We start from the raw sequence: 24207 nt of genomic DNA on the forward strand, positions 1-24207 counted from the left end.
TGCATCCCAATTTGTCTTTCAAGGTCCTGTATCCAGGTTAGCTTATGAGGTCCTGTACGCTGACTCTACTGACCCTCGCCTGCATCCCAGTTTATATTCTGAAGTCCTGCATCCCCACTTTGCTGACTCCCTGAATGCTGTCCAGCTGCACTCTTCTAATTTTCTGGCTGTTGTTTGGTCTAAACCTGGTGTTAAAGTTGACTGGTCTGGTATTTCTGAGTACCCCTTTTTCTCACATGCCTGGAACAGGTTGCCTCTCTGGCCTGAGATTCTTCTAGTAGCTGATGTGAATAAGTTCACATGACACTCTGTTGCTGCTTTTGTGCCAAGACCTGCTGGTCCATTCACTCTGAAAATGATAGTTGTATTTACAATGACAACCCTAATGGTATTGATCTTCTGGGGAATGGTAGAGCTCAATTTTTGCCTTCCCACATGTAATTACTGTGACTCTAGGTGTGTTTGAGGACCCAGGTTGGGTAACCAGTGCTCTGATAAGACCTAGGTGGCTGTCATTTGCAGAGCAGGTCCTAGCAAGAAGGCCTTAAATTGTACCATCTACCCAGATGTGGAGTATCCTTTGTATGTTGAAACACCCTGGCTTCAGGGTGTCTGTTTTCAAAAGACCCAATGCTGAATCTTCCCCAGCATTAGGATATCTGCTGCCTTGATGGACTTTGGGACTAGCTTGTAATCAAATCCCAGCGATAATGCACCTAGCCTGTTAAAAGACCTCAGTGGATGGGCAACTAGCCTGTCATCAGACACCAGTGGTTTGGCATCTAATCTGTTACTTAACCCCGGCAGCAAGGCACCTATCCTATTACCAGAGGGAAGGGATTTCGATTCCACAAGTGCCACATAGACATTAATTACTGGTTTGCTTTACTTGAGTAACTTCCTGTTTGTATTACAACTATTGTTGTACAGGAGTGTAAAGGATCAATGTTTCCTGAGGTCACTCATTAAAGAGGGGGTGCGTTCACTGTCAGGAACTAGAAAACCTGCTGGTGGTTATTGATGAGCTAGGCTTTCTTGGGGTATTCCCCACCCACAGCCGCACATACAGAATTGGCATGTATACGTGCGACTGTGGGGCAGGGAATGCACCAGCTGCAGATGATTGGCGCGTACAGATAACAGTTTACTGGCAGTCTCAAACACATGAGTTCAGATCCTAGTCCAAACATGCCCAAGGTCATACCTTCTGGTGGCACTGTTGTCCCTGGACTTAAATGTTGTAGTTCCAAAATCCACCAGATGGTGTCCCTCAGCAGGTTCAAGCAATTACTCACCACCTGATGCTAGCTGCTTGTTTAGCCCCACCTCAGATGTAAGGACAAGTATAGGTTTGGTTTGAACGTGGCTGTGGACTGAAGTCAGAAGAAAGCTGTTACTCCCTCCCATATAAGGTCAATAATATTATGAGAATCCCCCACCCCCTTTTTGTAAGTGTAGGTGTAGGGAAGGGAATGCCCTGTACACTGTTGATTGGACAGCAGTGACAGTTTTCTTCTGGCTTCGATCCAAACCCAAGTTCAGACCAAACCCATGCTCAGCCCCATGCTCAGCTGAAATTATACTGAAATTAAATTACACACAGGTGGACTCTATTTACTAATTAGATGACTTCTGAAGGCAAATGGTTCCACTAGATTTTAGTTAGGGGTATCAGAGTAAAGGGGGCTGAATACAAATGCACGCTACATACAAAAAATTTGAAAACCATTTATCATTTTCCTTCCACTTCACAATTATGTGCCACTTGTTTGTCTATCACATAAAATCCCAATAAAATACATTTACGTTTTTGGTTGTAACATGACAAAAGGTGCAAAAAGGGATATAATTACTTTTTCAAGACACTTTACCTTCAAAGTTAGTGCCCAAAATGTCTAAAAAAAGGTACACAAGTGAGGAGGCATCATGGGCGGACTGACCATTCGGGTACTGCCCGAGGCCCGGGGTCAGCAGGGGGCCCCATGAGATGCCCCTGGTAACTTTCATAGGCTTTTTTGGGTGTGGTTTGAGTGTTGGTGAGGACACAGGGGCCCCATGATCCCCTATTGCCTGAGGGCCCCATGAGTTGTCAGTCCGCCCCTGGGAGGCATAACAGATGAGAACAAAGGGGAGGCCACACTGCCTGAATTAGGCTCAGAATATAAAGTTGTAGAAAGCAGTGGCACCCTGACAGCTAGCCTGGAAGATGGTGAATAGATCCCTGCTAAAACCAGGGGTACCTGACCACATGTTGCAGAAGTGCAAGAAACACTAATTACACTCAGATGCAGCAGGGCGCAGATACTAGCGATGCACTAAATTTTGGTAATCTAGCAAGCACCAGCAGCGTAGTACATCTTGACTTTTTAGACACCAGCACTGCAGTATTTCATGGTGAAGTGGCTAGCACCAGCAATGCAGTACAAGTTGGTGAGATGGCTAGACCAGTAGTATAATGAAACTGCAGCTACCAAGAATTCAGGTACAGGCCTGTATAGCCCATAGTAGCCTTGCAGAGGTTCTTGCAAACTCTAATTGGCCGCTCCCAGATTCAGCAGCACCCGTTATCTCCTCATTCGCAGCCCAGCCTGGGGCTCAGGAAACAGCCAACTAACAACACCCCTTGACTTTTTTAAGCTGTTTTACACTGAAGACCTCTATAATTTGATTGTGGACCAAAGAAATGTTTAGGCCATACAGTACATCAGCGCTAATCCAATTTCATAACTTGCCAGACAATTTGAGTGGAAATGTATCACAGTTCCAAAATTTAAAACTTTTTTTGGCCTAACCCTTAACATGGCCATTACAAAAAAAAATGAATTGTGGCCATATTGGTCCACAGAACTTAATTCATCATTTGTCCATGTTCTCTGCTGCAATGGCCAGGAAAAGATTTGGGATAATAATGTGTTTTATGTATTTGAGTAACAATAACCTCTGTCACCCCCAGGGTAACCCTGACTATCGGCTCCACAAAATTCAGAACCTTCATAAATTACCTGTTCCCAAAATTTGCAAATGTGTATACGCCCCAACAAAACATCTGCATAGATGACTCCCTTGTACATTTTACTGGCGGGCTTGCAATCAAGCAATATCTCCCCACCAAGCGTGCCAGATATGGTTTCAAAATGTAGAGTATAAGCTCTGTCAGAGGGACACAGGCTATACATACCACTTTGAATTTCTGAGGGAAAAGACAGTCAAGTGGTGCCCCCTGGCTGCCCAGACTACATGGGGAACAATGGTAAGATTGTGTGGGACTTGTTGTCAACCTTGTCCTATATGGTGTACCATTTGTACATGGACAACTTATGTGCAAGCGTGCCACTTTTTAGACATTTGTTCCTTCAAACAATTGGCTGCTGTGGCACCATGTGACCTAATAAGGGGGAGAAAGCCTGCTTGCAGAATGAAGAACTACTAGCAGTAAAATGGTAGGACAAATGTGATATATTCATCCTGTCTTCCATAAACTCAGACATGACGATCCAAATTTGCACAGCATATGGTGTAATTGAAGAGCCTCTCTGCATCCACGACTATCACATTTTGAGTGACCTTAAAATCAAAGACTGGAAAGGTTATTGTTCTGAAAAGTTAAGTTACAAAAAAGTTAAAAAGAACATTACATGTATGTCCAATGTTAGATGTGCGGGGTGGATGTGTCGTGGAACCGTCTAATATTGGGCATACACTTTTCCTGGTAGAGATTTCTTCATTCACATTGATTGATTTTACTGAAGGAATATTTTAGGTTTGTTTTTTTGTTCAGCCCACAGGCTGAATTAAAAAAAGAACATTGCATGTGTGCCCAATATTAGGAGTGTGCTGAAAACTCCTAATGCTGGCCATACACATAAATGTTTTAGAGACCCTAAAATGCCAGGACAGTTCTGGCATTTTAGGGTCTCTAAAAATATTATGTATATGGCCAGCATTAGGAGTTTCCGTCACACTCCTAATATTGGGCACACATGCAAAGTTCTGGCAGAACACACCCCCAAATGACCCCTTTTTGGAAAGTAGAGATTCCAAGGTATTTGCTGAGAGGAATGTTCAGTCCATGGAAGATTTTATTTTTTGCGACAAGTTTTTTTTGCAAAATTACAAAAAAAAAAAACTAATTTACACAAAGTTGTCACTGAGATATTTTTTATATATATATATATATATATATATATATATATATATAAATGCACATTTTTTTGCAGGTAACAAAATGTGCATTTATTATTATTTTTTAGAGCCTGTAAAGCGTTTCACCCACAATCAGCATATCATGGGTGGAATCTCAGGCTCCTGAAGACTGTCGGTGTGCTGTCTACCTGTACCTTGTATGGACAGGCAGTTACACAATGACAGGAAGAGTCAATGAACTACCTATAGTGCTCAAAAGCACCCTGGAAGTTAATTGAGAACTACAAGCTGTCAGCCGCAAAGGTTGTCGGTACTTGTAGTTCATTCATTCACAGAACTTTGAATGAGTGAATGAATGACTCAGCTGTATGGGTGGAGCCCCGATGGCCGCGCTCTTTTCAAATTGTGCAAGGAGAAGATCCCCGGCCCACTGTCATCGGGGGGGTCGAGGAGAAGCTGCAAGAGTGGGGACATGTTACATGTTGCACCCTAAAAACAGGTGGAACATGTTACATGTTCCCAAAGGTGAACTCTTCCTTTAAATACAACCTGAGCATGCTCCCTGAATACACCAAACATTTGCCACAGTCCTTGTACCCACAAAATATCCCTTAAATACTAAGCAACATTCAAGAGTCACACAGACACAAATAAACCTCAAGACAAAACTAACATTTTCCCTGATACAGGCAATATCCAATTACTTCCTGGGGAATGAGAAATAATTTTTTCCCCCCACTTGTGCGAATTGGATCATGCTTTTTTGTCTTTCTCTGGATCAACTGTTGGTATAGGATTGTGTTTATGAGGCTTTGTTTGTTTTTATATTGGTTGAGCTAGATCATCTTGTGTCTTTTTTTTTAACCTAACTACTGTATGTAAGGCTTGGTTCACATTTGTGCAGTTGATGCCCCTGCAGGACCCACACAAATACCGGCAGCTGCAACCACCCACACAGAGAAATGCGGGACCCGCGGGTGGGTGCCATTAATCCTAATGGCACGCTGCCTGCACTGGGGACCTCAATTCCTGTGCGGGCTGCGATTTTAAAAATAGTGCAGGGACTTCTTTCCCACAAGTCCCGGGACATTGCAGCCCATTCAAATTAATAGGCTCTCATACCTGCGCAAACTGCGGCCTGCATGGCTGCACAGGTGTAAACCTAGCCTAACAAAAAAAAAGTTAAAAAAGTGAAGCTCTTCCATTACACATTATTTTCTGCACACAGAATACAGACACAAAGCTAATACTTTGTGCTAGCCTTTCTTAAAGAGACCCAGTCACAAGACATTACTCTGCTGCTAGTAACAAGTCTGGCTACCTGTCCATCCCTATGGAATCGCTCCAAGCTAAAGCTAGCTAAGGTTTCCTTGCTAGATAGATGTTTCCCCCATCGCTAGCGTTCGAGATTCAACAGCATTTGTTGCCAGCAAAGGAATGATTCCATAGAGGTAAGTGGAAGGCACTCTGCTGCTGGTGATTTGTTGCTAGTGGAAGAGTCTCTAATCTGAAATCAGCTTTTGCACAAGGGTGTATGAATGCACCAATATATTGCCAGAAGTTGGCAGAATTTAGGCGTGTTTATGCACATTTACATGGTATTAAAAGCTTTAGAACATGATCTAATTTAATTGGCTAGAATATTCATGGATCCTAGCCACTAGAATAAATGCATGCACATAAAAGAGTGTGTATATACATATATACACATTTAGGTGGGTTAACACTTTCACACGTAAATAACGCTCATGAGCTCCTCTCCAAACACAGCTTCGAGGCATTTTTTAATGTTTCTAAATGCTACTGTTAAAATACAGATCTAAACAGTCAATGTGCATGGCTACATACTGAACTGAGTTTAAAGGTAGAAAAAAGATGCTGCCTGTAAAAACTGAATTTTTTACTCCCATGTGGTCTTAGAAGAGTTTATACATGTTACAGTGTTGCCTTTTCTTCTGTGTGTGTTTTTTAGCTGATGCTACTCTTTGCTGGTGCTGGGCTCCAGACACGGCTTCATCATGTCTGTAACATGTCTTTATGAGGCTGACAGGGGGAGCCAGACAAAGGAGAGCTGGCAGCAGCTGTCAGGATGCTAGTATTCAGCTCACTCCACTGACAGGAAAAGCTACACACAAGGCAAGCTGGCACCAATTGCTAATATGCTGGCAATTCTAGTAAATGATGAGTTATATGTCAGTTGAGTGCAGACTCCTCTGACATGGCTGAGACAAATACTGGCATCTTTGCTGTTGCTGTCCTTCTCTGTGCAGCTCCCCCTGTCAGCACCAGGATGGCACATGACAGGCATGATAAGGCAGTGTGTGGAGTCCATAACAAACAGTAGAATGTGCAACAGAAGAAGAACAAGTGGGGAGGAGCTGCAGGGAGAGCAAGAGCAACTAACAAGTGAACACAGAAATCTGACACTGCTGGAAGTGTCAAATTCATCTGAAACATATTTTTGTAACCTAGAGCACAAAATGATTTTATGCCTTGTACTTTTTCAAGGCTTAACAATAAAATTAAAAACTTCTCTTTGAAGGAGAAATGTATTAAAACAGTTCAGGACTACTTAGTAAGCTGCAACTGTTGCGACAACAAATACAGTATCTAGGTCAGGAATATTTACTGTACTGCCCCTTGCATTGCTGGTCATTGGGTGCAATAAACCCCCTTGTTGTGTCAATGGGCAATAAATCAGCCCCATTGATGTCAGTGGATATAAAAATAAAGTCATTTTTTGTGTCAGTGGGCTTTGTGTTAGTCTCACTGGCTTTGCTGAGGCAGCAGGAGCCACTGGCGGATTGGGTCCTCCTGAAAAAAAGACAGGCAGACCCAATTGGAACGTTCTTGTGAAAGGGTCCTTACACATTGAGAACAATATAATAAACATTCCTCAGTAAACTATTTGTTAAAAAATTCTTTCCCTGGCACTTCCAGTTTACAACTGTCAGTGCTGCTGGCTCCTGCTGCCTCAGTGCTGCTTTCCTTAATTTCCGGTCTTCATAGAAAAGAGTTAACAGTAGATAGTGCAGTCTGGAGTCAGTCTGCTGGTTGGAGAAGAGAGAAGGAGGAGGAGGGAGGAGCAAAGGAATGCTTTGCCATCGAAGGCTATGAGGCTGTGTGAAGAAGATGGCTCTATTCCCTGAATGCAAGGGTTGCTCCATAGGACACTGCAAGAGAAAGGAGCCACCCTGAAACAAGCCACCTGCTTAATTCTAGTAGATACGATCAGAAAATTGTACAAAAATACCATTTTCAAAGCGATCGTACGATAATGTGATCATTAGTACACAGCACAGCTTCGAAATTATTCGAAGGGGCAAGCACAAAAATGTATCTGGTAAGATATCAGATCGTACGATTTTTCGTTTAATTAGTACAGTTTTTGGCCGAAAATACAATACAATACATTATATCACTTCCACATTTTTTTTCTGTCATACAAGAATTTTTATAACGTTAGACTGGAACATAGGAAAGGATTAAAAGATAAGTAAACTTACTAAGTAAGAGATTCAATTGGCTGCTGAAAGCTTAAAAAACAGAGGGTTTAATATCACTTTAACCTGAGAGGTCTCAAATTCCCCTGCAGCACACTACCGTACAGAGGGGCAGTAGGAGATCAAGAAGAGTGTACTTCCTACAACTTCCGCTGTGTAGCTTCCTGTTTTTAACTCTCATGGTAGATTTAAAACTGATAGATTGCTGAAAGAAAAATCTTTATACTGTCGATTCTGTTTGCAGACTTTCTGTGCATGAGAGTAATTCAGCATCACAAATGGGTGTAGTCCAAGATCATTTGCTTACTGATAAAAGGGGATTTGGAGGAATGGCACAGTACAGCATGCACAGCAGGTAGGCTAATTTTCATGTAAGTGTCTCAGGGTTTGATTTTCAGTTTGGACTGGAGAGCACCTTTATATCAAGCAGGCAGGTTGCTTAAATTTATGCTCTGTGCAGAAATTCTAAAAGTTATGAATGTCAAAACTTGCCAGCATGACTGACTGACATATGAAACCACTGATTTCTGTGTCATAATATTTTAGCAGAAAAAAGTAATTGCAATATTATGTGGAAACTCTCAGGTTGGCATAGCCAAAACTGAAATTATACTGTAACATTTTCCTTCTTCCCAAAAAAAAACTGCAGGCTTCCCACTTTTGTCATTTCTAAGTGCTAAAAAATAGGGGATTAGCAACAAATATGTTTCATGTTATTGTTTGTCGTGCGTACTAACCTGTATATACTTGATGTCAAAGACCTTCCTTCAAATTGAATACAAAGATGGTGTTAGCTGTACTCACCATTTTCTATAGTCCTATTGCATTGTGTAAATGGGCAAAAACACAACAGGTTTAAAATACTTCATATTAATTCATATTGTCTGTATTTTAGCTGCACAGTTTCAAACACATTTTACAGGTATTTCTATTCATACCTCTGGAAAGTGCATTTTCTGTAAACCAGACCAAACAGTGAGAAATAAATATTTGTCACTCTCAAACTTGCTGTATGATGGAAGCAGCATTTATGGGTGGTCTCTCTTCCATATGCAGTAGGGGTCTCCAAATGTTTCAGTATGAGAGCCATGTCATACATTTTACAAATATTCATGAGCCAAAAAAAAAAATCACTTTTATAAACAGTCACCCCTTACATCCAGGAGTGTCCAGCAGAGTACAGCCTTTTATACAGGTGTGCCCAGCTAAGAACCCTATTCTAGAGAGATTTGCTAACAATTTGACCGTCTTTGTTACCCTAGTTATGACAATGTAATTCTCTGAAAGAATTGGTATATGTTTCATTCCTTCTAAGTCTGACTTTGTGCTCCCTCTTTGCTTGTACCTAAAGTTGTTTCATTTCCTGTTAGTAGGGCTTTATATTTGGTATTACCATTCTGAGTTAATTGTTTGCTTGGTTAAATGCTTTTATAGTTTTTTTCTTTACTGTGAAATATTTTCTTCATACAAAGCCTTGCCCTAATGTATTAAAATAATTCCTTCCACCTTTCTTCCATCTGAAGAGGACACCGCTGACCCCAACCCAGACTTTGGGAAGGCATTGGAAATCATTTAGGTTTACTGTATTATTACTATATTGATCTACATCTTTGTGATGTATGGGAGAATTTTGACATTTGGGGACCTTTAGCCATTTAACATCCCAGGAAATTACCATTTGATCTCCAATGGAAGTCACAGTGGAGGCTTATTACATGTGCTAACATCTATTATGACCTTATAGCTTCTTAAGAATTTGTTAAAAGGGTTGCGGTGCATGGAGGGGGACACCATTTCAAAAAAAGACAGCATTGTTTGACCTGACCGATACAAATAAGTTAGATCAAGCCTATAACATATAATGTTCAAAACTGAAGGTAACCAATAACTAAGAACGTAGGTCCAATTATTCTGTAGGGAGATTTAATGTCCCCTTACATAGACAGTACTGTCTTTGGGGGGTATAAATGGGTTAGGGTTTGGTGTAAGGGTTCCTTTTTTTCTTAATCCCCAACACAGGATAGCACTAGGAGTAGGTTGAAATCAGATGGAGAAAGTTTGTTAAAGTAACAGGGTCTCTCTGGTTTGCTAATGAAAGCTTATCTAAACAAAAAAGTGCTAAGCTTGAATAGTCGTGACTGGGGAGAAAAAAATAAGTATTTATGCTTTGAGATAAACAGATATGGTGATACTTGTAGTTGGTCATTTAAAGTGGTGAGTCTGAAGGACAATCATACAGAAAGGTGCTTCTGCAAAGACCGGCTTCAAGGAGGTGACAAACGATGTCTATTGTCTCCTGGATGTAAGACCATTTTGATGGCTTTTTTTTAGAGTGTTGAAGGTACATCACTGAACAACTGGAGTTTGGAGATGCAGAATTGCCAAGTAGGCCAGGTAGAAATGGATTCAGCGAAGCAAATGTTTTTCTTTTTCTTACTTCAATCTATCAATTAGCATATATCAGGAGTCTGTCAGAGGGTTCTAGCTATTCTAACAACCTTCAGAATATTGGTTTTGTAATTATAACTGAGGAATTTAACCATCACTGGTTGTATTGGTTCTATGCTGTAGAGTTGTTTTGAAACCTACTTGTATTTTTGAAGACTTTAATAAAAAGATGACAAATAAAAATAAAAATGGGGTGGGGAATGGAATTATCTGGTTTTAGTGGTCCCACACAGTGGACCCTTTCAACTTTGCATCACTTCTCCTGCCCAAATTTGATGATATGTTCTGAGAGTATATGTCGTACAGTGCTGCTAGCACCCTGGTAGGCCTATGATGGATTGTTACTCATGGAATGGTTTTCAAGATCTATTTGATCAATTAGTTTTTAGTGCTGTTGAATACTTTAGTTGATGTGGGTCTGGGCTTCAGTTAGCTTATCTTATAATAAAATATTCTGTGGCCTGGGTTGCAATAAATGGCACTGTATCAACTGCCTCTTGAATGCTTGGTTTTACAGCTTTGTCATTCACACTCATTTACCACCCCTTGACCAGGGGCGGACTGACAACTCATGGGGCCCCTGGGCAATAGGGCATCATGGGGCCCCTGTGTCCTTGCCCACACTCAAAGTACACCCAAAAAAGCCTATAAAAGGTACCAGGGGCATTTCATGGGGCCCCCTACTGACCCCGGGCCCTCAGGCAGTGCCCGAGTGCTCGAATGGTCAGTCCGCCCCTGCCCTTGACCACTCATCTGAACAAGGAGATGTAGCCACTTAGGGATGTACACATGCTACAGCCACCGTGCTTTGCTTTGTGGCTGTAGTAAAAATGAAAGGTTGCATTTGGCATGTGGTGCAAGTGAATCTGGCCACACTGCAACCATGTGCAATGTGGCTGCAGTGTGGTGGATCAGTATTTTCAGGGTTACAACCTGAAGCAAGGAGGAGCCTCCTCACTGCCTGTCAAGTGCCTTCTGAAAATTGATCCACAGCAAATCAGTTTTCATGTGGCAACAACCATTTCCACACATCTGAATGAGCCCTTAAAGCCCTTTCAGCCTCCTTCCTCAGAGTCCCCTAGATCCCTTTAGTTCCATGAACCCCTCAGAGCTCACCTCCCAGTTCCCCTCCTTCATCCCACTGACATACAGTAAATGCCAAATCAGTCCTCCTTAAACTGACATCAGAGGCGCAGAGACATTTTCCCTCACTGACACTGATGCAGTGCCATTTTCCTATTAACAGCATCACTGACACGTGAACATTTTCTTTCAAGTGATACCACCAACGAAGAGGCATTTTTTCCTTCCAGTGACACTACTGTCTCTGGGGCATTTTTCCTTTCAATGACACCACCAATACTGGTTAATTTTTTCTTTTCAGTGACAAAACCAACACTGGGGCATTTTAATATTCCATTGCTACCACCTGTATAGGAACATTTTACCCCACATTTTTGCATTGATTTAAAATATTTCAGTTTGCTGTAGTGTAACTGAACTATTGGTATTATTTCAGCATATGCCACAAACATTGCATACATTATACATACATAGCACTATTATCCCCATGTCCCATTGCTGACTGGGGACTCTCTGTATAACTAGACAATGGCTTCTTATGCCAATGTTCCTCTTTAACAAATGCAGGAATTTTGAGTCAATTTTTTATAATGAGGAACTTTTTATAATGAGGAACTGGATTATTATTACACCATTAAATGCATTTTCATTCTATGGCTGCTATCTACTTTTTTACCTTTTAATGGGTATAACTAGGCAGTGCAGGAATTAAAGAGGTGTGCTTGATCTTGAGACTTTAATGAGACTTGGTTAGTTCATGTGCTCTGCCACTGTATGGTGAGACTAGTATACCAGCAAAGTATAGATGTTCATAAGGCACACAACACTTTACATCTAAAGCAAGCCCTTAACTGGGAACCTTTATACTGGGCCAGGTTACATGTCTTATTATATACTGCAGATTACAGAGGCCGAAATATGGTCACTGTAAGCCTTTCGCTGGCAAGGAAATGTCCTACATGTCATGGTAGTCAAGGGGTTAAAATAAACTCATGTCTTCAAAAGCAGCCCAATCTTGTTTTAAAATCTCTCAGCCAACTCTGTGCTTAATTGTAGAATCAGTTACTTCTACAAGCTTTGAAAGTGATGGTCCCACACCATAGTGGTTCCCATGGTCCCCTGGTTCTTTTTGGAGCTCAGGACAACAAAAAATGATGTCCAAATGCCAAGTGGGAGGAAATCAATGAACATCTATTTTTGATCCCTACTCCAGCCACTGGACTTTGAAGTACTTTGCTCTGAACATTTTCAGGTGTCAGAAACTGTCTGGTAGTGGCCTGATTACGTGGCAATGATACATGGGAGACATTTAATAGATCCCCCAATATCTCTTATAAGAGAACTTGTCACTGCACAATACTATTGCAAGGAGGCTTGTCAATCCTTTTGTGATAATAAAATTAAGTTAAAAAATTGATAAAAGTGAGTTTAAAAAAATAATTATTCGTAGTTTATTAAAATGTAAAAATTAAGGGCTCATGTGCCCAGCACAACAATTGCTTAATGTCTGGTACACATGGGCAGTTTTTAATTTTTTTTTGTTCTGAACGAAAAAAAACCCACAGATTGTTGTACTATCACAAACAATGGTAGTGCAGCGATCTCCCACACTGAGCTATTGTGTTCTGACAGGGTGACTGACAGGGTTCACTCGCAGCCATTGGATGCAAGCACTGATCAGATGCTGGTCGGCTACAGGTTTTCGAGCATGCGTGTTTGACAGAAGCTGGTTGTGAGTTTGGCTTGTACAAGCAGCTGTGCACATGGGCCCAAAATCAGATGATTTCTACTGTATTGGCTGATTTCTGCCAATATTCGGCCTGTGTGTTTGGGGCTGAACACAAACTAGGTACTGCCATGCATGCCAGAGTGAGAGGTATACTATTAGGGACATCATTCATAAAGTAATAAGCTTTAAAAGTAAACGTTGCTTATGTACATTTACAATTTTTTGATATCATAGTTTGCTGCACTTAAGTAGATGCATACAATTTTGAGCCTTGACATGTTTAGAGACATAATCTCATCTTTTATATTTCCAAATTTTTTGTCACAATCTCCTGCTTGTTCACATATTGTCTTGATTACTTCTATATACTTTTGATTGCGTGCTTGCTTGCATATTGCCACAACTGCCAATTTGTTGCTCCCATGTAGTCACAATTGCCCATTTGTTGGCCACATATTGTCCCATTCAGGCATTTGTCATCTTATGGTAACTTATTGTCACAACTGACTGTTTCAGTTCAAACACTTCATTGATTGTCTGTTTGCTGCCTGAACAGTTGTAGTAGTTGACTGATTAAAAAAAAAAAAAAAACACTCATGTGCTGCCTATACCACCAAATAGATACTTAAATTTAAAAAAACTGCTGCATACACTCAAATGTGTTCCAACATCCAATACAAGCAAATATAAATGTAAATCAGTGTAGTGCTGCTCTTGACAATATATATATATATATATATATATATATATATATATATATATATATATATAGTATATATAAAACAGAAGTCCCAAAGTCCAATAAATAAAGTGATTCCAGTACAATATCTTGATAGTGCTCAAATACACCCCAGGAAGAAGGACAGTACTCTACCCCCTTCTAGAATGTATGCTCACCTCAGCATTACAACCCTAAATTAATATAGATCACATGTGCTTCAAGATATCCATGCAATCACTCTTCCATAATAACTAATAAATCATCCCAGAGAAAGGATGTGCAGGTACATTTAAGAGGTCCAAACCGCTTGGCCATATACAGCATATCTCAAAAGCAGGAAAGAAATCCAAAACTAGTATTTCTTTTATTAGGATATATAAAAGCAAGAGAAACACTTACAAACACAGAGAGTCAATCAGATTTATGCAAAGCACATAAAACAGAGTAATACCGCTATTTCCAGTTTCGATCTCCAACCGGAAATTACGTCACCTGGCTCCACCCGATGCGTTTCATCACTGAACGTGTGACTTTTTCAGGGTAAGCATTGTTATTATTGGTATAATATTACACAGCATAGGATATTATGTGCTAATGTTTATCTCATAATAATGATTATTTATGAGTATTTTTTTCAAGCTGTGATTTGGGGAGCAGTTTTACATTGATCCTATTTATATATTCTGAAGAGCAATGCTACACTGATCCACATTTATTTTTGCTAGTAGTTGACTGATTGCTCCCTGTGTATTATATACAATTGCTCACTTGTGGCTTATGTATTGTCAGAATAGCGTGTCAGAATAGAATGTGTTTGAAGTCACAGCTGTTTATAGGTTCGTTTCTTGTAGGCTTGTAGGTTTCTGTTGCTATCAAAGGTTAACGCTATTATCCTTATTTTTATAATGGTGCACCACATGCACTGTTATTTAAACCTTCAATCTTATTTGATTTTATATAGGACATCTCTATCATCCCCATGTTTTGCTGAGGTGCACTATGTGTGATCCTATTAAAAGCTTGCATTTAATTTCATTCAGCATGTGGGTAATTTTCCATATTTTCACCACAGGGCACTATGTAGGCCGGTATGAAACCATCAATTTTTTAACCTTTCAATTTTTTACTAACGTGACTAGTTATATAACATTCAGAAAAAGAAAATGTTTACTGTCTCCAATTTTGTTCTACCTATGATTAGCATTCTTTAAATTTCATGACTACTACTGAAAATAACTGTGACGTATAGAGGAGCATGCTGGGGAGAGTGTTAAAAAATAATCTACTGAGGGAGCCAACTATGTTATGTACGCCTTCCTGATAAATGTTTTCACCTGAACATCAATGTACAGAGGTTCCATAGAGGTGAGAGCATCACCTGTTCACATTGACAGATCACAGTATACAACAGAGATTCCTTTATTTGTAGGCTGGGTGTAATTCTCAGTACTTGTTCTTTTCTGTAGGTATAGATGCTGTACAGTACTACAATTTTTCTTGTCTGCTCGGTATGATTCTTAGTATCTGCTGCTATTCTGTATTATGGATGGTGCAGTCTGTGTACTGGGAGTAATTCTCAGTATTTGCTCTTATTCTGTATGTGCAGATGGTTCAGTTTGTGTACTGGGAGTAATTATCAGTATCTGTTCTTATTCTGTATGTATGGATGGTGCACGGTATCACTTCTATGTTCTATATACTCAATGTAATTCTTGTTCCGTGTTAACAAACACTGCATAAATGCAATTCATTCCTCTTCAACAGAATGCCGCTGCAGGGAAAACTGCACCTATCCATAATCTTAGCAATGCGGTGCACCATAATGCACATTAATGTTTTGCCCTGTGTTGCGGTACACTGCATGTATGGGCATTGCTTTAGTGTGTTGGGGTGCCATTCAGAATTAATGCATGGTGCCATATCGAACATTAGGTTAATGCAGCTTTTTTCAACCAGGGTGCCCAGGCATCCTGGGGTGCCTTGCGGTTTCTTCAGGGGTGCCTTGAGGTTTCTTCAGGGGTGCCTTGGCAAAATGTCTAAAAATTGGCTAAAACTTGTATACAAGTCAGCGGATAGAACAAGCCTGCTTTTTAGTTACACAAAGCCATTATGCTCCATTACAATCTTCTAGCCGCCGGCTTCCTGGCAACCAATGACATCATGAGTTGATAAGGTGGATGTCGGTTGCCTGCACAACATCCTTGTTCAACTCTCCCCTGCCTCTCTCCATCAGTGCTGGGGTCACATTAGCTGAGTGATGGAGCAAAACTGAGGGAAAAAGTTCAAAAGTGTACTTGCTTAAGAAGAATAAATCACCTCTAATCTTGGGTGTCCCACGTTTATAGATGTTGTTGCATTATATAAAACTATTAGACTACATTTTAGAATGGGGTAACTCAAGACTGCCCATACTATTAAAGGGTGCCTTGGGACTGTGCATACTTTTAGAGGGTGCCTTGACTGATAAAAGTTTGAGAAACACTGGGTTAATGCATTTATTAATGCCTAGATTGCAAAGAATGAAACTGGCCTGAATCTTTTTCGCACTATGCTTTGCGCCTTGTCTGACTGTTTAAGGTTTTCTTGAGTAAATCACTTTCATGTCTCTGTTACAAAGTTTCTCACCTAGAGATCACCTGGAGATCCTGCCAGAAACAGCACTTCCTGTTGTAAATTGACAAAGCTAAACCACTGCCTCTTAATTGGTGGTAACATCATCAGCCTGCTGTGTAGTAAATGTCATTACTTATGTTTAATAATGGTGTCTCTATTACATGGGTGAAATCATTGATAAAAAAAAACAGGCCATGTGGTTGTCAACAATCAATGATATATTGAAAATAGAAATACTGGATCTGCTTTTGCTGACCTGAAAATGCTAGTTTCTAATTCTTCTCCTAATTCTTCTGCTGAGACTCTTACTTCATTACTTTGTGAGTCGCTGACCTGGAACAACTATACAGGTCAGCAAAGTCAGAAGCCCCTATCTATGTGTTCCGGGTCAGTGAGTCAAAGCTCTGAGATCAAAAGGCTGGCATCCCAGCCAAGCAACCAGAAGCTGCAGAATGAGATGCCAGAAATAAAAATCTCCATTTTCACATTAGGGCCCTCTACAACCATTTCATTATTATTATACAGGATTTATATAGCGCCAACATTTTGCTCAGTGCTTTACAAAATGAAGGTAGACATTACAGTTACAATAGAGTTTGGTACAAGAGGAAACAGAGGACCCTGCTCGTTAGAGCTTACAATCTAGGAGTATTTCATTAGGTTGTGTACCATTACTTAAATATCAAATAAAGATTTTATTTTTCTACTTAACTGCAATGGTAAATCATTGCAATTTTTTCTCATTGAACCATTGTTAGTCATCGGCACCAACAATTTTATATTACCATTACTGAGCTTCTATACGTCCAGATGGCATGTCTGCAATGCTTCACTAAAGTGATGTCATAAACTGTATACCACTGTATACCATATGGGACTAATACAGGGAAATGACCATTGCAGACCATGGCGCAGACTGGACTAACATCTGGAGTGTATGTTTAAGTGACTCTCGTGAATGTACAAAGAAAATATGTCAACTGTATAAAAATGTTAGCTAGTACACCGCGTTCCAAATTATTATGCAAATTCTATTTAAGTGTCACAAAGATTAAATATTTTGTTTTTCAGTGTAACTCATGCATGGCATTGTGTGTCAGGGCTCTTTTGATCACTGAACACAATCTCGGACACCTGTGATAATTAGATTGGCCGGTGAACCCAAGTTAAGGAAAAACTACTAAAGGAGTGTGTTCCACATTATTATGCAGAGCACCATTTTCAAGCAATATGGGGAAGAAAAAGGATCTCTCTGCTGCCAAAAAAAATGAAATAGTTCAATGCCTTGGACGAGGTATGAAAACATTAGATATTTCACGAAAACTTAAGCGTGATCATCGCACTATTAAGAGATTTGTGGCTGATTCAGAGCACAGACGGGTTCGTGCAGATAAAGGCACATTGAGGAATATTTCTGCTAGAGCCATGCATCGGATCAAGAGAGCAGCTGCTAAAATACCATTACATAGCAGCAAACAGATATTTGAAGCTGCTGGTGTCTCTGGAGTCCCACGGACATCAAGGTGTAGAGTCCTCCAGAGTCTTGCAACTGTGCATAAACCTTCTATTCGGCCACCACTAACCAATGCTCACAAGCAGAAACGGCAGCATTGGGCAGAAAAATACATGAAGACTAATTTTCAAACAGTCCTGTTCACTGATGATTGCTGTGCAACCCTGGATGGTCCAGATGGATAGAGTAGTGGATGCTTGGTGGATGGCCACCCTGTTCCAACAAGGCTGCGACATCAGCAAGGCGGTGGTGGAGTCATGTTTTGGGCTGGAATCATGGGAACTGTCAGGAATCTAGGAGTGACCAGAAAGGTGTGGACTGACACAGGGAAACGCAGGTTTCAGGTATAGTATAATAATACAGTTTATTATTAGCCACACATATATATATATAAACGCACAGTGAACAAATCAACCTACCACTAATCTTAGTACGTGCAGGAACACAGGCGTAGTCAGGGCTGGAGAGGTGGAATGGTCAGGCCGGCCGTAGGGTTCTGTAATGACCGTTCGGTGGTACCTCTAGCAGTTCCCAGGACAGGATTCCCCAGGGCACGGAGTCTAAGTCCCAGTCTGCTTATTCACCAGGGCCCCTGATGGTGGGGATGGACTTGGAGCAGACAGGAACCAGGTCGCGGCCCCTGAGTACCCCTGCTCGTGGTAGAGGGATCTGCCAGAGGTATGTGCAGGTAGAAAGCCTGATGTGAAGAGGCAGAAGGTGTGAGCAGGGACGGCTGGATCCGTGCAGGATGGATGGATGGCAGAGTAGCTAGCGTGGTCAGACGGGTCAGGTCAGCAACGTGCGGGCAGCGAGGTACCAAAGGAGCAGGCAGAGAATGGTCAGGGTCACAAGCTGGGTTCAGTAACTCACGGGCAGCGGTAGAAAGGATCAGGCAGAAGGATGGTCAGGCAAGCCAGGGGTTCAACAGGAGACGGTCAGCAGAGGATCAAGCAGGGTCAGCAACGAAGCAGAAACACAGGATACCAGGTACAGGGGCTCATGGAAAACATACACCAAGGCCCAGATCACAGGCCTGGTCATGCCTTAAATACACCTTCTGCAATCAGCCCCAGGCTTGGCTGATTGCAGGTGCGAGCCTCCAGCCGCCGAGAGCACCCGCCGGTCAGCTCCGGCACTGCAGCCCACACGGCAGGCGAGTCCCACCACCAGTGCTGAGTCCATTCCTGACAGGAGCAGAGCTAGTCGGCCCCTTTAGGGTCCCCGAAAGGTGTAAAGATGACCTCTGCAAAGTATGTGGAGTTTATGACTGACCACTTTCTTCCCTGGTACAGAAGGAAGAACTATGCTTTCCGTAATAAAATCATCTTCATGTATGACAATGCACCATCTCATGCTGCAAAGAATACCTCTGCATCAATGGCTGTTATGGGGATAAAAGTAGAGAAAGTCATGGTGTGGCCTCCATCCTCCCTGACCTCAATCCTATTGAGAACCTTTGGAGCATCCTCAAGCAAAAGATCTATGAGGGTGGGAGGAAGTTTACATCCAAACAGCAGCTCTGGGAGGCTATTCTGACATCTTGCAAACAAATTCAAGCAGAAACTGTCCAAAAACTCACAAGTTCAATGGATGCAAGCCTTGTGAAGCTGCTATCAAATAAGGGGTCATATGTTAAAATGTAACGTCACCTGTTAAAATGTTTAAAAAGTTAAAATGTTGTTAAAAGTTTGATTGAAATAGCTTTTGATTTCAGTAAATATGCTGTAAACACAATAAATGACAATTTTCAGTTCTTTACAACCTATAAAGTGTTTTGAAACTTACTTAATAATTTGGAACAGTGCATTGTAAGTGTTTTATGTTTAAAAAAAATCCTGTTATCATTAGGAGGTTTGTTCAATAAAATTTGAATTTTACTATTAATAGTTGATAACATGAGAATTATGCTGACTGTTATTTACATCAATTATTTAGGTAAATGAGAAAAATATCATTTGCATAATAATTTGGAACACGGTGTAGACTCAAAGTTAAGATTTTGGCTGCTCAGCTTTAACATGCTATGGTATGATGCAATTTATTTATTTATTTTTATTTCAGGTACTTATATAGCACCGTCAATTTATGCAGCGCTTTACATATATATTGTACATTCACATCAGTCCCTAACCATCAAGGGGTGTACAATCTAAGGTCCCTAACTCACATTCATACATACTAGGACCAATTTAGACAGGATCCAATTCACCTACCAGCATGTCTTTGGAGTGTGGGAGGAAACCAGAGTACCCGAAGGAAACCCACGCAGGCACAGGGAGAACATGCAAACTCCAGGCAGGTGGTGCCGTGGTTGGGATTTGCACCAACGACCCTATTACTGCCAGGCAGAAGTGCTAACCGTTAAGCCACTGTTCAAGAAGTATTCCTAGTTAAATTGGAACTCCTAGTCTTGGACTGAGTTGAAAAGGGTTAGAAGCTCTGTCAGATTTGTATTATCCTAAATAAATTACTTTATTAGGTTACATTGGTACAGGTACAGGAAATCAGTATGACAGGTCACATATCATCTGAAGAAAGTACTGAAAAGAACATAAATTCATAGAAACTGTCAGTGTAGGGGAGGTTACATAGAAACTGGTTCAAAGAGGATAGATACAGTATCTTTAAAACAATCAGTCTGTATATTAAAAATGAAATGGGGATATAAACCATACAAATCTGTGGCAAAATGTGCCTCAGTCCTGATAGTATCAATAAGTAGACATGTTTGTTTAGTTTCTTTACGATATATTTTTTCGGACAAAAATTTCATTTTCAGGAATTCGGATGTACAGTATACAAATCTCCAAATGGACATTGTAATGTGTAAACAAACCTAAAAACAGTTCAAATGAAATTAACGAATGCATTTGTTTCGAATGATGGCTAAAGCATGGTTGTCCTGTCCTGGGAGGACGTCATATGACGTCCTCCCAGAACGCACCCTCCCGCGTGCCCCCGGGGGCGAGCACTCGGCGATCTCTGTGATCGATGTGTCCTACGGACACAGCTAATCACGTGATGTGGTAAAAGGCCAATCACAGCGGCCTTTTACCACGTGATCAGCTGTCACAGCGTGAGGAAAGTACTGCCGATAAACAGCAATTGTCAGAGGACGGATCGGCACCAATCATCAGAGCATTGATGATTAGTGCCCTCATGATTGGTGCCCAGCAGTGCCACCCAACAGTGCCACCCATCAGTGCTGCCCAGCAGTGCCACCCATCAGTGCCACCCATCAGTGCCACCTATCAGTGCCACCTATCAGTGCCCATCATTGTTGCATATCAGTGCAGCATCAGTGCCACCTATCAGTGCTGCCTATCAGTGCCCGTCAGTGCTGCCTATCCGTGCCACCTAATCAGTGTCGATATTGTCCAATCAACTCATGCCATTTCTCTTGGTGGGTTGGACTAGAGTCAGAAAATATCTACTCTAGCCGATTCGATAATATATTGAGTATATAGCAATCTTCCGGAAAAACTGCAAGATTTTTCAAATCCACCCAGACCAATGAATATACAAAACAAATGCCGAAGATACAAAATAAATTCTGAAATTAATCTGTTCAACATAATAAATATGAAGAAACTAAGTTTTTCAATGAACGAATGCATCCAAAACAAAATGAACATTTCTGATGTGCACATGTGTACCAATTAGGTATGGAAAGGGGATGGAGAAAGCAGCATGGCGTGGGTGCATTTCTAGGAGCTCCGTCTCAGACTCATCCATTTCTGCTGATCCTGCATGATATCCTGCTCACACTCACACCCGATACGCCCGCCAATCTCTCCTCTGCCCTCTTGTGCCATGTCGCCACCAAAAAAAGTTGCTGGTGGCAAACTTAATAACTTTCGCCATAAGGAGAAATACACCGTGGGGGAAGATGGCGCCGTTGCCTCCGCTGCAGGGAAACCTGCAAAATCTGACACTAATAAGGTATTAGAGGCGATTTCCACCTGCCAGAGCACCCTAACCTGCAAAATTGAAGAGGTAAAGATTGACATCTCACTTATTTACAAAATTTACAAGATTTACAAAAGCTCAGGGAGCAGGTTATGGAAGCGGAAGCGCGTCTTAGTCACGTGGAGGATGATTTGCCGCCATTACAGGCTACCACTGAACGCCTGCAACACCAGCTTCATACAGTGCTGCAGAAACAAGACGACATGGAAAACAGACTTCGTAGGTACAACCTCCGATTCGTTGGGCTACCCGAGGGTGTGGAGGGATCGGATCCGGCTACTTTCTTGGAGTCGTTGCTCACTAATACCTATGGCAGGGAGGCACTCTCCCCTACCTTCGTGGTGGAGCCTGCCTATCGCCTAGTCTCTAGGCCTCCGCCAAAGGGTGCACCGCCACGCACGTTTATTGTCAAATTCCTGAACTATCATGATCGGAACACTATCCTTCGCCTCACCAGGGAACAGGGAAGCATCCCTTTTCAGAATATCAAGATTGCAGTTTTTCCCGATTTCTCAGCTGAGGTGCAACAACGCCGTGCACAATTTGTGGAGGCCAAGCGCCAACTTCGGATTCATCAGGTTTCCTATTGTGGGTAATGACAAGGTTAACTTTTTTGAAGACCCAGAATCGGTACTGACCTGACTAGATCAACGAACTGCACCGGCCTGATTTCTTGGGACATCTAGTGGAATTGTGCTTCATTTCTCCCCACTCCGGGGATCCGTGAGTGTATCACGCTGCACCTATCCATGACTTTGACTCCCCTTTATTCTCCACATCTCTTTTTGCCTTTTCCCCCCTCCTGATATTCTCTATTTTTTCTTTTCGTTCTTCTCCCCCTCTCCCCCCCTCCTTTTTTTATTGTTTTATTTTTCAGTTTCAGCTCCTAATTCCTTTTATTTTGTCCTACCTGTGAGTCTCAGGCCCATCCTATCTAAATGTCCAGTGGTTTCTTCAACTGCTCTGTTTCTTTTTTCTATACTCCCTTTTTCTTTTTAATTTCTCATCTATTTCTTTCTTCTGTTTACTTTTCTTTTTCTCCCCCCCCCCGCCTTTCCCTTCTTTTGCTCCCTCATCCCCCTTCTTTCCCTTCCTTTCTTCCCCCCCCCTTTCCACCCCTCCCTCTCGTTCCCTCTCCTTTCTTCCCTCCCCACATCTCCTTTTCTTTTTCCACTTGGCCCTCTGACACCCTGGACTATGAACCGCTTTTCAGCGGATTGTTCGCTCCCCTAGTACTGGAACCTCCCTCCATATGCTCCAGATTTTGCTGGCTTTTTTTGTTCGCAAGGTCTGGTTTAGGGTAGAGGTTTGCCATTTTTTTTCTTTTTATTACATTTACATACTCTATGTGCGGTTTCCCTGGCCAGCTGGAGTGGGGCAATTTGTCAACTTCCTGTATTTTCTATTGCCCTCTCCATACTGGCCCAGAGTGTATAGCTTATTTTGTTACTCGTTTTGTTTGTTCCTGTTAGTATTGTATTGTGTTTGCAAACTCCAGAACAATGTTATGCTATCCATTGATAGATATGTGGTTTCTTTATATGTAAAGTTAATAGCTCCTCTGACTATACCCTATGTGGGTGAATACCTGTACTTTGTATTGCCTTTGGATCGTGGGAGGACGCCTGCTTGTCTGGGCTATATGTTTTATTATGATCCTTTTGTGTTATGTGCTCTGCTCATGTGGATCCGCCTGCACAATGTCATGGCTACTCTTAAGTTTTTGACTTGGAATGTCCGTGGTATGAGGGCACTGAAAAGCGAATCGCTGTGTTGTCTCATTTAAAATCTTTGAAGGTTGACATGGCGGTCCTTGTTGAGACCCATATTACCGGTCAGCTCCAACTGGCCCTTAAAAAACCTTGGACTGTGTGGCTTTATCAAGCCCCTTACACCTCTAATTCTCGAGGCGTTGCCATACTAATTGCCAAGACAATCTGTTTTCAGCTACTAACTCTGCAGGCGGATCCACAGGGTAGATTTCTTTTTTTACATACTATCCTTAATGATATAGAAATGTTGATACTGACTTACTACATCCCTCCCCCCCTCCAGTTTGCTGTTTTAACTGAAGGCCTGGCGTTTATTGAACAATACCCCGGTATCCCTACAGTGTGGTTGGGGGATTTCAATATGATTATAGACCCTAGTCTGAATAAATTGGATTACAACTCCTCTGTCCCCACCCCATCCCATGTTACTTGTTTTGGAAAACGTTTGACAGAATTTGCGCTGGTGGACACCTGGAGGTACTTGCACTCCACGACTAAAGCTTACTCTTGTTTTTCTGCTTCCCACTCCACTATGTCTCACATAGGCTACATATTTGTATCCAAATCACTGTTACCTAAATTGGGGGAGGCGGGTTTTGCCCCTCGGGTATTATCTGACCATGCTCCTTACTGGATGACACTTTGCAAACCTTCTTCCTTTCCTATATATATGTGGAAACTGGACCCCTTTTGGTTAACTGTCCTCCTGGATG

This window comes from Staurois parvus, unplaced genomic scaffold (assembly GCF_062004578.1).
Source record: "Staurois parvus isolate SC_StPar_1 unplaced genomic scaffold, SC_StPar_1.0 ptg000233l, whole genome shotgun sequence".
NCBI lineage: Eukaryota > Metazoa > Chordata > Amphibia > Anura > Ranidae > Staurois > Staurois parvus.